Consider the following 12,502-nt stretch of genomic DNA (forward strand, 5'->3'; position numbering starts at 1 on the left):
CGCTCGCGAAGACTGGCCATTTTATATATATATAAATTGGTGATAATACAAATGACCAAGATTTATACCTTCCCTGGCAGAAATCAATGGCAGCTTGTGAAACAGCTTTGCTCTTGCAGTTTGCCCTCTAGAGTGTGTGTTTGAGGCATATTTGTTTTGAGGGATTTTAAGCTGCAAAGGCCTATGAATCCTAACCATTCACTTAATCTTGACTGTCAGAGGTGAGTTGCCAGGCAGGATGGATCTTGGGCTCTGACTCACCAGGGCTGGCCACACTTGCAACTATAGTGAACCTGAAACATAAAACAACTTTTGTAAGTCATGTGGCACAGTGCTTTTTAGTCAAAACAGAAAAAAAAAAAAAAACAGGAGGAGAGAAAACGTATCTGATGGTTATGTTTAAGAGAGCAGGCAGCAAAGGAAAGAGACATAGCATAGGAAAGAGGCAAGTGAAAAGCCATTGCTTCCTTCAGGATGTGCAGCAATGTTTGCTGTGGAGTCAGGAACCAAATTCTTCTTTTTATAATCAGCATAATCCACCAGAAAAAATATATAATTCCCTGTAACTGAACGGCTGTCTCACAGATGGATGGTGTAATATGTCCCCTGCTTCCCTCGCTTCCCCTCCCTTCCTTTCTTTCCCTCGCTGGAAGTTCCTGTAATTGTCACTTTGTAATGTATATTCCAGCACATGGACATGCAGAATGAAGGCTGCATGCTCATTTTGCACTATAAATGATGTGTACTGCCTTGTGTCACAAACAGTAAATCCTTTATACCAAAAGTCTGCTCATTTTCACACCATTCACTTGTTCAGTAACAGTTGTCCAGATTTTTTAATTCAGCTCCTTACACTAATCCAGCAACTGCTGGTCTTAGACAGGTGCAGGGATCAAACAGGCTCAATAAACTGGAACATCTGGCCTGGAAATGATAATAGACCCTTTTACTCTCCAAAGCAGAGGAGGAATGCAAAGTTTTGAAATGTTAAATCATGCAATTAGCCCTTGTAATATTCTTTTTTTAAAAGATTGAAACAATAGTGTTTTCTATTCAGGGTTTCATTCATTACATAGGTCCTTCTCTCCTCTCTGGTATGAGACATGACAGGCCAAAGAGGTCAAAATATCAACTACTAACAACAACATAAAAAAATCCAAAAAACCCAACCCAGACCTGCCTCCCCTCCTTCACTACAGTAAGGCTCAGTCATGTCAAGAGGCCCAGCCATGCATTAAGCCAAAAACTAATTCTGTAGAACGCTTTAGGAGGGCCTATGCCCCAGAGAGTGGAAAAATCCCTGTACAAGCCCAGTTTTGTGAAGCTGAGCGATTTCCAGCCCAGTGAAGGCTGGTAGCTGAAGAGCTAGTTGCAGACAATCACTTGAATGACACCAGGAGACAGTTGTCATCACACTCCTTCCAATGCAGAGACTACTGTCAGAGCTAGACAAAATCTTTCAAACTCTGAAAATGCCTGCAGGAGTACTTCTGTTCAAGGTTATTCAGCTTTGGAGCAGTTCTCCCTACACTTGTGCCTGGGTTTGGTTAGGCTGAACCCAGGGCTGGAAGGCTCATTATGCTCTCCTTCAGGCATTGTTTCCAGCTACCATCCGTGGCTTGTATGTGGCTGTCTCTGTGCCCCTAAGACCAGAATCAAGACCTTCTGCAGAAAAGGGTTGCTGTCAGAAACTTTTATAATTATTACTAAGGGGATATTATCTTCTGGCAGACCATGTATGTGGCCAAGTAGTAGTGACAGGTATGTTCCTATGCCTGTACTGGAAAATAAGTTTCCATCTCTTGTTCAAAAATTCTCCATCTTCTTGACAAAAGTGCTTTGGCTTGACTAAAAAAAATTCTTTTTAAAAAAGTTTCAACAGGCCTCACCTTGACTACTGGCACTCATTAAATCTCATGCAAATAGTTGGTATTTCTATCCAACATCACTGCCAAACTACAGTCTTGGTAACTCTGCACTGACCAGGTTTTCCTTTACACTTGGAGCTGAACATGGCCTGCTCTCTTGAGTAAACGGGAATGTTCATCTTGGGCCAGAGAAACTTGGAAACTAGTCCTGGGTCCCACTCCAACCTTTGCCTCAAGTTTCCTGTGAGGTCTGAGTGCTGGACTTTCAGAAGTGCTGTGAGCCTTCTGGGTACAGTTTATTTAGCACATTTGAGCCCAGGCTTCCAAAGGCATGTTCAGTTCTTCTTACACATAATCCAGCCTTATAAACCCTTTTGACAGCCTGACTTCATTTGTCAAGATGCTTCTCTTGAAAATATTGTCTTTAGACTTTCATGACTTTTGCTGTCAGAAAAGCTGGAATTGTAATAGTTACACAGCATATAGGCTGTAGATTGCCTACAATGCCAATAACTTATATAAGGAAACTATATATATATATATATATAAATATAATATAAAGGACCACTGTAATGAAAATAAATAAACCGTTCCTCCTCACTTGTGCAGAAACAGATGTTGTAGTGTTCCTGGACTGCTGGCTGCCACAGCCCGAGGGAAAAGGGAATAGGGACGCGACACTACACAAAGGGTTCTGACACAGTAGAAGGTCAGGGTGTAATGGCCAGTTTATTAGGGAGAACAAGGACTTATATAAGGTTTGGGTAAGGGGAGGTCTGATAACTGGGGTGGAGCATGGGACTGACAACTCAGGGTGAAACAGGATAGGAGAACAAGGAAAAGGTGTGTGGAACTTAGGAGTATCCAGGGAAAAGGATCAATGGGAGCTCACTCTGCACTGCGGCACCCATCAGCCAAGCAGTGAGAGATGAGCGGGAAAGCCAGGGGAGAACAAGGGAGTAAACAACTTTTAGCAGGAAAAACGTGAGGGCAAGTCCAGACAAGCCCTGAACAGTATAAACCAAGGGGAATTAACATGGGAATACATTGAACATGGTATGAAACTGAGAGATAACATGAAAGTCTGTGGATTAATAGCCCTTTCAGACCCTGTACAAGTCCCTCCAGGCCTTAAATCTTTCCCAATCGCTTGGGTGATCCTCCTCAGCTGGCTGTGGAAGTGCAGCCTTGGGGCCAGAAACTGAATGCATCACACAGGTCCAGGCCATGGTCTACATTTCACTGCATGGCTTTGCTCAAAGGTCATGAGCCTTCAGCTAAAAACACCCTACATCACTGTAATGAATGAGCATATAGGTTTCCCTCAGTCAATGTATGTTGACAACCTCTGGCAGCTGTAGCAGATCTGGGTTCTCTTCCTGGAGTTGATAAAAGGGACTCATGAGCCAGGCAAGAAGGAACTCAGGGAAACTCCTTAGTTTTCCTGAATTCTTACATAGGTTTTCTTTAAGGGCACAAGACTATGACAACAGGGATCTCTAAACACATATTAAGTGACTGTTCACCTGTGTTAATGGCACCTGTGTGATGTAAATGAGAGAGAGAAACTAACAAAATTAGGAGTTAAGTGAGTACCAGCAGTGTCCCTAGGTCAGGGTCAGGCTTAAAATAGACACAGCAAGAGACTTTAGCTCAGACCAGGCCTCCTAAATGGTGAGTCCTTCTTGCATGATTGATCTTGGACTAGACAATGAGGTTCACCGTGGTGAGAGAGGTGTCATACAAAAGAGTCTCAATGTGCTCCCGAGGGCATCATTCTCGGTGCAATGGCTGGTTCAGACCCAGAAACAGCTACTGCATTCAGCAGCTTAGGAGGGAGTTTGGATTAAACCCTAAAGGGCAGGATTGCAACAGGCATCTCTTCCACCAGACTGCCAGTAAAAGATGGTAGGCAGACATCGACTAACTTAACATAGTTACCTTCCTTTAGGAACCAGAGGATGTTGAATCAGAAGCTTGTGACCTTAGAAAAGATGCTGGGAAGAGATTTCTTTGAAAAGGGCAGATGGTACATCCTTGTGTTATCTTTGTTACTCCTGGAAGCCAAGAAAATCCTTATGACCTTTGAAGGAATATGTAATTAAGAGAAAAATTCTGTACTGGTACATATACAGCTGATCTCTCAAAACATTTTAACTACATAATTGCTGATCAGAATTTTAAAAGTTTCTCAAGTTGTGTTCACAATTGCACTTGTGATGATTTGATTTGGAAACACATAGAGACAAAGAGATCAGAATTGTATATATCTTTAATTTTCTGATTTTGTGGTGTTTCTGCTTCCTGCAAAAAAGTAAGCCAAAAATTTTTAACTTCTGATAAATCTACCAGTAAATTTCCTGCTACAGGGAAATGAAATTCAACACATCCTTTGTTGGTCTCTGAGATCAATCTACAGGTCATATGCCTACTTCAAATAGGCTAGGTGCTCAAAACCAATGGCCTATGGCCAAATTTAAATTCTTAGTGGAGGAAATTTATGCCTCGGGGATGTTATATAGCGCTGGCGCTAACATCTAAGAAAAGCGTAGCAGGACAGTATAATCTGTGCAAAAGCAAGGGGAAAAATAATTACTCTTCAGTCATAGATGAGGATGCAGTTGCTCAGCTTCTCTGACCTGGGTAATGGAAGTTGCAAGGTCAAGAAAATTTATCAGAGATGTAAAAGTGTGTACAAGTATTCTGAAGGAAGAAGCAGTCTCTAGGGAAATGTCTTTTATTACCAGAACACAGAGACCAGAGACCTTGATTCATTAACACATGGCCCCTATTAGCACCTACTAGCATTTGCCCATAATTCTGTAATTTGGCACATGAACAGAGTGTATGCACTGAGGAATTACTTGATTTCACTTGGCTTGTTCGTGGATCCAAAAAACCCACTCACCATAAATTAGCAAGATCGAGGTCATATTTATTATTGACTACGAAGTTTAGGTGTAAAATGAAACCAAGAGAGAGATGCTTTTTGTTGGTATAGCAAAAGTAGCTAAATATGAGTGCCTTTCATGAATTCAGTATTCCTTTTGACACATTAGATACTCTGGTTTGTTTAGCCCTACTACCATGTCCTTACAAGTCTTCAGTTCAAATGCTCACTTCTAGTACACTAAATCCAGCCTATATGTCTGTTATAAATAGGGTACTGCACATACAGCAAATGCAGCCCCCACTACACACCCTTGTATGATCTCTTCAGATAGCAAACATATTCTCACTCTATATTTAGTTGTACATCCACAGTAACATATCACCACATCATCATATACAAAATGTCTTCATAACAACAAACATTGAAGCAGCGAAATGGATTTCTTCAGACCGCATTGAAGTCTGCCAAGCCACAAAGTTCTAGCAGAACTTTTATTTAATTTAGTTTAATTCAAATTTCTAAAGTTTTTCCTAGTTTGTGAAACTCCCAAGCAAATTCAAATTACAACAATTCTTTACCTTAGCAGATATGCCTGATATTTTTAAGCACTCAGTTTATCAGTTTGTACACAGATTTTCAAAACCCTACACAATTCTTTAGGAAGACATGCATAAATGGACAAATATTTAAAACCATTTGGAAAATTAAGCTGTCAGCCATGGTAAAAACATGGAAACATTCTGAAGTACCTGGCTCCAGTGGCAGATATGGGTCACCTGGATATATGCTCTTGAGTTCCCATTGAACATCTGTTTTTTTGGTAAATTTAAAATCATAGAATCACAGAATAGTTGGGGTTGGAAGGGACCTTAAAGATCATCTAGTTCCAAGCCCCCTGCCATGGGCAGGGACATCTCGCACTAAATCAGTTTGCTTAGAGCCCATCCAACCTGGCCTTGAACACTGCCAGGGACGAGGCAACTACAACTTCTCTGGTCAACCTGTTCCAGTGCCTCACTGCCCTCACAGTAAAGAATTTCTTCCGTAAACTTCACCTGTGGAACACTAAGCTCCTAATTTTTACATAACTTTACTTTCTTTTTTTCTTCTTTCTTTTTCTTTCAATTTATTTCCACTCTTTTGACTCTAACTTATACTCTTAAGTTTGTGATAAACAACTTCATAAAAAAATTACATTGCTGATATTACTCCATACAGTGCTTCTATATTTGAATGAACTGTTCAGATAACTTTTACTGATGCATGTTGCCTTCTGGTTTGAACTTTGGACTGTATGGATCAACATACTGGCAACTCGCACGCCTAGTATAGACGGAGCAGGCAATAAAAACAGAGTAGTAACCTCCTTCCAACCCTAAAGTAAGAAATCTGGACCAGGATGCTGCTGTTAGATATAGCATCAACATAAAATAAGTATTGAAAAAGCTACGAGCATGAGAAAAGGTACAGCAATCCAGAGCTGGCTGACACAGCAGTCTACAAATTGAGCTCACCATCAATTTGTTATCTTTCTTTTTCTTTTTTGCCTGTTGTAGGCATCATAGACTAAGGGAATCTTAAGGGGTCTCAGGGACGATAATAATATGATTATGTGGAAGCTTCCCTAACATGGATAACTGCATGGTCAAGAGCATGTTGAAACTGAGCACGTGATGGCAGTAGGATGCAACTGGAAAAGAAAGTTAATATTTTGAGAGTGATTAAGAACTGTTGAAGCAGGATTAAAAAAAACCAGAAAGGATCCTAAGTTTGAAGCACTTAATGCAGCAGAAAACATGGGGAATTGGTGAAGGCTGCATAGGGAAGTGTTGTCCAGGGAACTTGACACAATAAGAAAATGGTCATTACAGCAACACTGATGAGACAGGATAGTATTTCTTCAAGACCAGGTGTCCTGGTCTTGGCCAGGACAGGGTTAATTTTTGCAGTAGCCAGGAGTGGGCATGACCAGGATCTAGAGGTTATTCTATACCACCTCACATCATCTTCAGTGGACAGGGAAAGGAATCCTGAGCAATCAGCTGCGAATCGTCTACTTTTTTTTTCTTATACACTCTATCATTAGTACTGTTGCTGTTAGAGTTTGTTGTCTTATTTATTTGCTGTTTCCAGGAAATTGTTCTTAACTCAACCCGTGATCTTTACCCTTTGTGCATCCAATTCTTCTTTCTGGTCTGCTGCAGGGTGAGGAGAGAGGGAGGGAGAGAGGGATTGAGTGAGCGGCACATGGTTTGGAATGGTTCAGTGGGAACACCCACAATGGGGAATACCATTCCTAAACCATGACACCAAACAGAGTAATTTTGCAGTAATGAAAGTTGTACAGTGAACAAGAAAAGTTACATTTTTGATAAATCATACAGGAAAATGTCATCAGTTAAGGTACCCCTCTGCAGCACCTTAACCCAGCTGAAGTCCAGATGTTTTCTCCCCACATATTGACACTACAGTCCATGAAACTTCACAGTGAGGTTCTTTAGGGAACCAACCCAGCTGAAAACCAAATCTTTCAAAAACATCTGTTTTGTCTTGAAACAGCATGACTCACTGAACTGCCTGACACGCTTGTACAAAGCACAAACAGCATAAGAGAGGAAGGAAGAACGTGGTACCAGAGTCATGGTAAGTACAGTAACTACCAGGAGACTTGGGGTACGACATCTTGCATTCACTCCTCTGCCAAAAGCTGGGAGAAGAGTAAGACTGAGAACAAGATTGACTGCAGGACAATATGTTGGTACAGTGTTAGAGAAAGCTGTAGGAAGTAAAAATGAAGAGTAATTTTTTAGCCAGATAAATCCTGAAACATTTACTAAACATCCTTTAAAAGATATAGGAGAGAAAAGAGAAGATTTGATATTGGGCAGGTGGAGACAGGTAAGGAATTAAAAGGTAAATCTGTATGTTATTATTAAAGACAACACTGCTCTGAAAACAGCAGTTAGAAAGATGGATTTCTTACTCCTACCTGTAGTCCTTTGTCTTTATAGTCATAATATTACTTTACCTCTTGTCCCATTACTAATGTTTTCTTAAAAGCTTATTGCAGAGAACCAGTTGAAAGTCCCAAATTTCCTGTTATTATTGATGTAATTTCTTCTCTTTGGTTTTTGCGAGAAGCCTGTTTTTAAAATGTTTTCAGCTGCTCCAAAAACAACTTAGACTGGGCTTAAACTCATTCCTTCTGGTAGTTAATTCCACTCAGAGATTTCATCCAGTCATGTTTTTTCCTTAGCTACAAGGAGTTTTATTAGGCCCCATTAGCTTTGTTGGCTCAAAAGAAACCCTGTTCCAGCTGAGATGGTTTCTAAAATACTCAAAAGATTTTTCATAGAGTCTGAGAAGAGAGCTTTAAATTCACCTCAGAAACAAGGAAGCAAGTAGTTCTGTGGAACACACATATACTGTGGTCTCACTAAGAAGCCCAGCTGCTAGCTGGTGTGCAGGTCAGGACTTGGAAAAAAATCTCAAGTCATTCTGAAAGTAATCCCCCCAAACCTAAAAGCAGGTAAAGAAGAAGTTAGATAATAAAGGCAGGAAGAAGTGTTGTGAGCAGATATGAGGAATGCTGTCTCATGTAGTGGAAGATTGAATCACGATAAATAACTTCCATAAACTAATTTAAATTAAGAAAATTGCAGCTGCATAGGCTTCAAGATGCTCTTTTCCCATCATGACTAAGTTTTCACAATGCTAAATTAAAAGCAAGCAAAGAAAGAAAACAAAGGCTTAGCAGGTAAAATACTGGAATTCTTTTAACTTTTTGTTTTAGAAGAGACACTCACTACAAACCTCTGACAGATATGTGCTGCCCAGCCAAACCACTTCTCAACCACGTATCCACAACATACCCACATGGTCAGAGCTGGGTATGACACTTCTGCAGAGGACAGCAGGGTAGCCCAGATAAAAGAAGTATCAACATATTCTGAGGTAGAAATTTCATCTCACATCCATCTTCTGACCTAGATGGCGCAGCTACATCACTGACTTCAGCCCAGGAGGTCACCTCACCTGAGTGGGTCTGGAACACAAAGCTGATCTAGTGCAGCTGAGGAAAAGAGCAGAGGGAAGCTCAACTGTTGGTCCCTGTATCAGCCTATAGGAAGAACAAATCACACTGGCTAAGGTCTTATTTTAAAATTTCCTGTAGACCAGCTGCACCAGTCTAAAATGTTATTGCACCCCTGATAATTAGTCCGCTGTTGAGCACATCTTGTGAAAAATCTGTCCTCTGCTTGAGGTTGGATTCAGCACACTGAGTTAGGATGTAATTAGCTCTCACTGGTGTCTTTCTTTGCACGCAGAAGCTTGGGATGCATGCAGTTTGCTTACAGTTTGGAAAAGGCTGTGATTTAAATAAAAAATAAAAAATCATGTCTAATAGGAGAAGTGTTATAAAAATGAGATTTTCACAGCATTTTTCAGATACATCTGAGTACATTTTGAAGACAATGATCTGCTGAACTATATCAGTGTCTTCGATAAGTGTATATTGTCAGACATGAGCACCCTGGTTCATTGGCTACCCTTGATCTGAAAAAACACTGTCATTCATAGCACATTTTAAGAACACAGAAACAGATTTGTTTATCAAAAACTGTCCTTCAAACCTTCACTCAGTCTATTTTTAGGACAAATAAAAGGTGTTATAACCAACCTGTTCATACTGTGGAATGAATTCTGAGATTGTTTCTTGTGCCCTCTGGAAAGTCTTATTATGTGCATGACTGACAACGGAAAGTAGAAGATGAGTAGACTTCAGTAGCTGAAATCGTGTTAAGAAGCTGGTCTGTAATCAGTTTGTCCAAATGAAGTGTAATATGGGCATCTGAGTTGTAAACTTGTACTCAAATCTCAGACTTAAAATATAGGACTATCTGCCCACTCTCTCTCATGTATTTCTAGGGTATAATGTGACTTCTCTCCACTTCAGGATCGCAGTGGACTAGATTATGAACCAGGTGTGCCTTGCAAGTAACGACCCAGAACAAGGAGAGTGGCCTCAGCATCACCCCCCAGCTGCAGAAAGCACACATAAGAGCATGTGTAGAGAGGTGCTTCTGAGAGTCTCGTGTTCAGCTGCAGCAATTCATTACAGTCTCTCTGTTGTGTGTGTGTGAACTTTATTCTCAGATAGCAAAAAAGCCTTTTCAGTCTGGCAATATTAAATCTCTTAGCTAACAGTGTCTAGATAGAGGTGGTACAAGAATCTGGAATGTCCTAGGAGTATCCAAGACTGCTACACAGGATCAAGGCTGAGGACCTCCCAGTTCCTAAATGATTCTTGATGCTCCTGTTCAGGCCCCTGAGCATGTAGCACACTGACTCAGAACCTCATCATAAGTAACTCCTGACAAAAATATTTTCCCTGGTTAAAAATCAAAATTCAGGCAGTTTTTTCACATCCTTTTCTTTTTTTTTTTTTAACCTGAAGGCAAGTTAGATAGGGAGGGAGAACTAACTATCAGTGCCATGTGAAGAGACAGACTGTAGTATCATCTTGGCGCAAACATCAGAACAGCTAGCCATGAGAAGTGAAGCTTTATCAAACCAACCTTTATCATCTTCACCAGCTGTCCTGTGAGTCCTAATCATCTCTGGGCCCCTCAGTTCAGGAAGGATATTGAGGTGCTGGAGCAGGTCCAGAGAAGAGCAACGAGGGTGGTGAAGTGTCGCAAGCACAAGTCCTATGAGGAGAGGTTGAGGGACCTGGGGTTGTTGAGAATGAAGAAGAGGAGGCTCAGGGGAGACCTCATCACTCTCTACAACTACCTGAAAGGAGGATGTAGACAGGTGAGGGTCAGTCTTTTCTCCCAGGCAACCAGCAGCAGGACAAGAGGGCATGGTCTTAAGGTCTGCCAGGGGAGGTTAAGGTTATATTAGGAAGAAATTTTTTACAGAGAGAGTGATCAGACACTAGAATGGGCTGCCCAGGGAGGTGGTGGATTCACCATCCCTCGAAGTTTTTAAGATGAGACTGGATGTGTCACTTAGTGCCATGGTCTAGTAACCACGGTGGTGTTGGATCAAGGGTTGGACTTGATGATCTCAGAGGTCTCACGATTCTATGATCTTGTCAGCTAAACATTTTACTCCAAGACTAAATCTAAAATAGAAAAGTTTTGGTTTGCACTTGCTATTGCTGCTCAGTGGGCCAAGTTTCACAAAGTAACTAATAATTGGGCTTCTTCAATTTTCAGACCTCCAAATCAACTCCTGGAATCCTTCCTAAGGCTTTTTTTGGCATGGACACAAGGGTTTTTGCTTCTTGACCATAATGCAAGCCACAGAATACAGAGGAATGCTTTGTGCTCTATGACTTTAGGACCAAAGTGACGCGTTCAGACTGCCTGGTATGACACTCAGGTTCAAAAGGACTATTTCGGCTACTGACTGCCTAAGGCTGCCAGATGCTGGATGAAGAAAGAAGTAGACATCATACATGACTTACACATACAGATATATGCACTTCAGATACAAATTCTATCTCTTTCCTCTGGGAGCTGTGGTGGGGAGCTCACAGTGCTTGGTAGCTAGGGTTGTCTGCACAGTGTCTCCAATGTCTTCTTGACTGGAGGCACATCTCTGGCCACTGCAAACTCTGTGTTACCATGTCTGTGGATAGCTACAGCAATTAAAGTCACTCCATGTCTCTATGCCTCAGTTGCTCCATCCACATAACTCATGCCAAATCTACTTGGAGCTGCAGATGTAAGACATGATTAATTAAAGACAAAAAGTACTATAGATCTTCAGACAGAGGAGCTGAGGGAGTCCAACATTGCATATTCAGTGATGAAAGGCTCTCAGAGTAGTAATGCAAACCTATTGTTGGAATTAACACTCCCGCTCAAATTTGATAGTGTCCTTTGTAGAGGATTTTCATTTGTATTCACAAGAAAACATAAATAAGTGCTCGGGCTGGCCAATCTATTTCCTCTGTAACTGGCAGCATTCACAGTCACTTTATTGTATGAAATAATGTCATGGTTTTTTCTCCCTTTATCTTGCTTGTGCCTGACCTTCCATTAAAAGTTGCTTGGAAACTGCTTAGAGAATAGTCAGTGGTGCTTCTTATTGATATCTTCCTTTTGTGATTTCTTTGCTATTCTGTTGTTTTGTATTCCTTTCCCAAAGCTTTTTAAACTAGATGAAGATGAAAAGAAACCAGAGAATCAAAGCCTAATATTTTTCTTTTTAAAAGGAACAGGGAAACCATCCTCCCTGTATACATTGACATGTTAAAGGAGAAAGAAATGCTCTCCTAATAAATGCTCCAGCAGGTCTTTAACACATGTGTTATTATCAAGTGGTTTACACATTCTCCTTTGCACCTTGGTAATTAAAATCAGGACATATAAAGTAAGTTGTATGACTAAATACACCTTGCAATTGCCATTGTATAGAAATAATGGAAAATGGGAACCACTATGACAACCATTTTACCAGAGAGGCTTTGTAAGGGTAGTTAGAGATGTTTCTTAAAAGAAGGCTGGAGAAGAAGTAGCTCAGAGGATTAGCCACTGGACAGCAGTGATCATGGTGGATAGTAGGAATTCAAGCAGTGGGCTGAAGGAAAGAATTATTCCCCTTTCCATCTGCTCTTGTGAGTATATATCTGGAATTTTCAGGGACTTCCTCGGGGACCAGGAGCAGTGAGGGCTCTCCTAGGGTGACAGGGCAGGACTTTGTAAACAGAGCTGTTCCACTACCCCAG

The 12,502-nt window shown here is 41.0% G+C and overlaps 1 long non-coding RNA gene across 2 annotated transcripts in view; it reads right to left on the minus strand.

Annotated features, from left to right (window-relative positions):
- LOC108503517 overlaps window positions 1-12,502 on the minus strand; it is a 60,194-nt gene that overhangs the window by 25,749 nt on the left and 21,943 nt on the right. The window contains exon 3 of one of the 2 annotated variants that reach the window (XR_001876856.1): window positions 7,472-7,537. The exons of the other annotated variant lie outside the window; for it this stretch is intronic. This is a non-coding gene — a long non-coding RNA (uncharacterized LOC108503517). Of the gene's footprint in view, window positions 1-7,471; window positions 7,538-12,502 lie in introns of those variants that run through there. 2 annotated transcript variants of the gene reach the window in all.

The sequence above is a fragment of the Lepidothrix coronata genome, unplaced genomic scaffold (genome assembly GCF_001604755.1).
Source record: "Lepidothrix coronata isolate B3197 unplaced genomic scaffold, Lepidothrix_coronata-1.0 Scaffold5, whole genome shotgun sequence".
Taxonomy (NCBI): domain Eukaryota; kingdom Metazoa; phylum Chordata; class Aves; order Passeriformes; family Pipridae; genus Lepidothrix; species Lepidothrix coronata.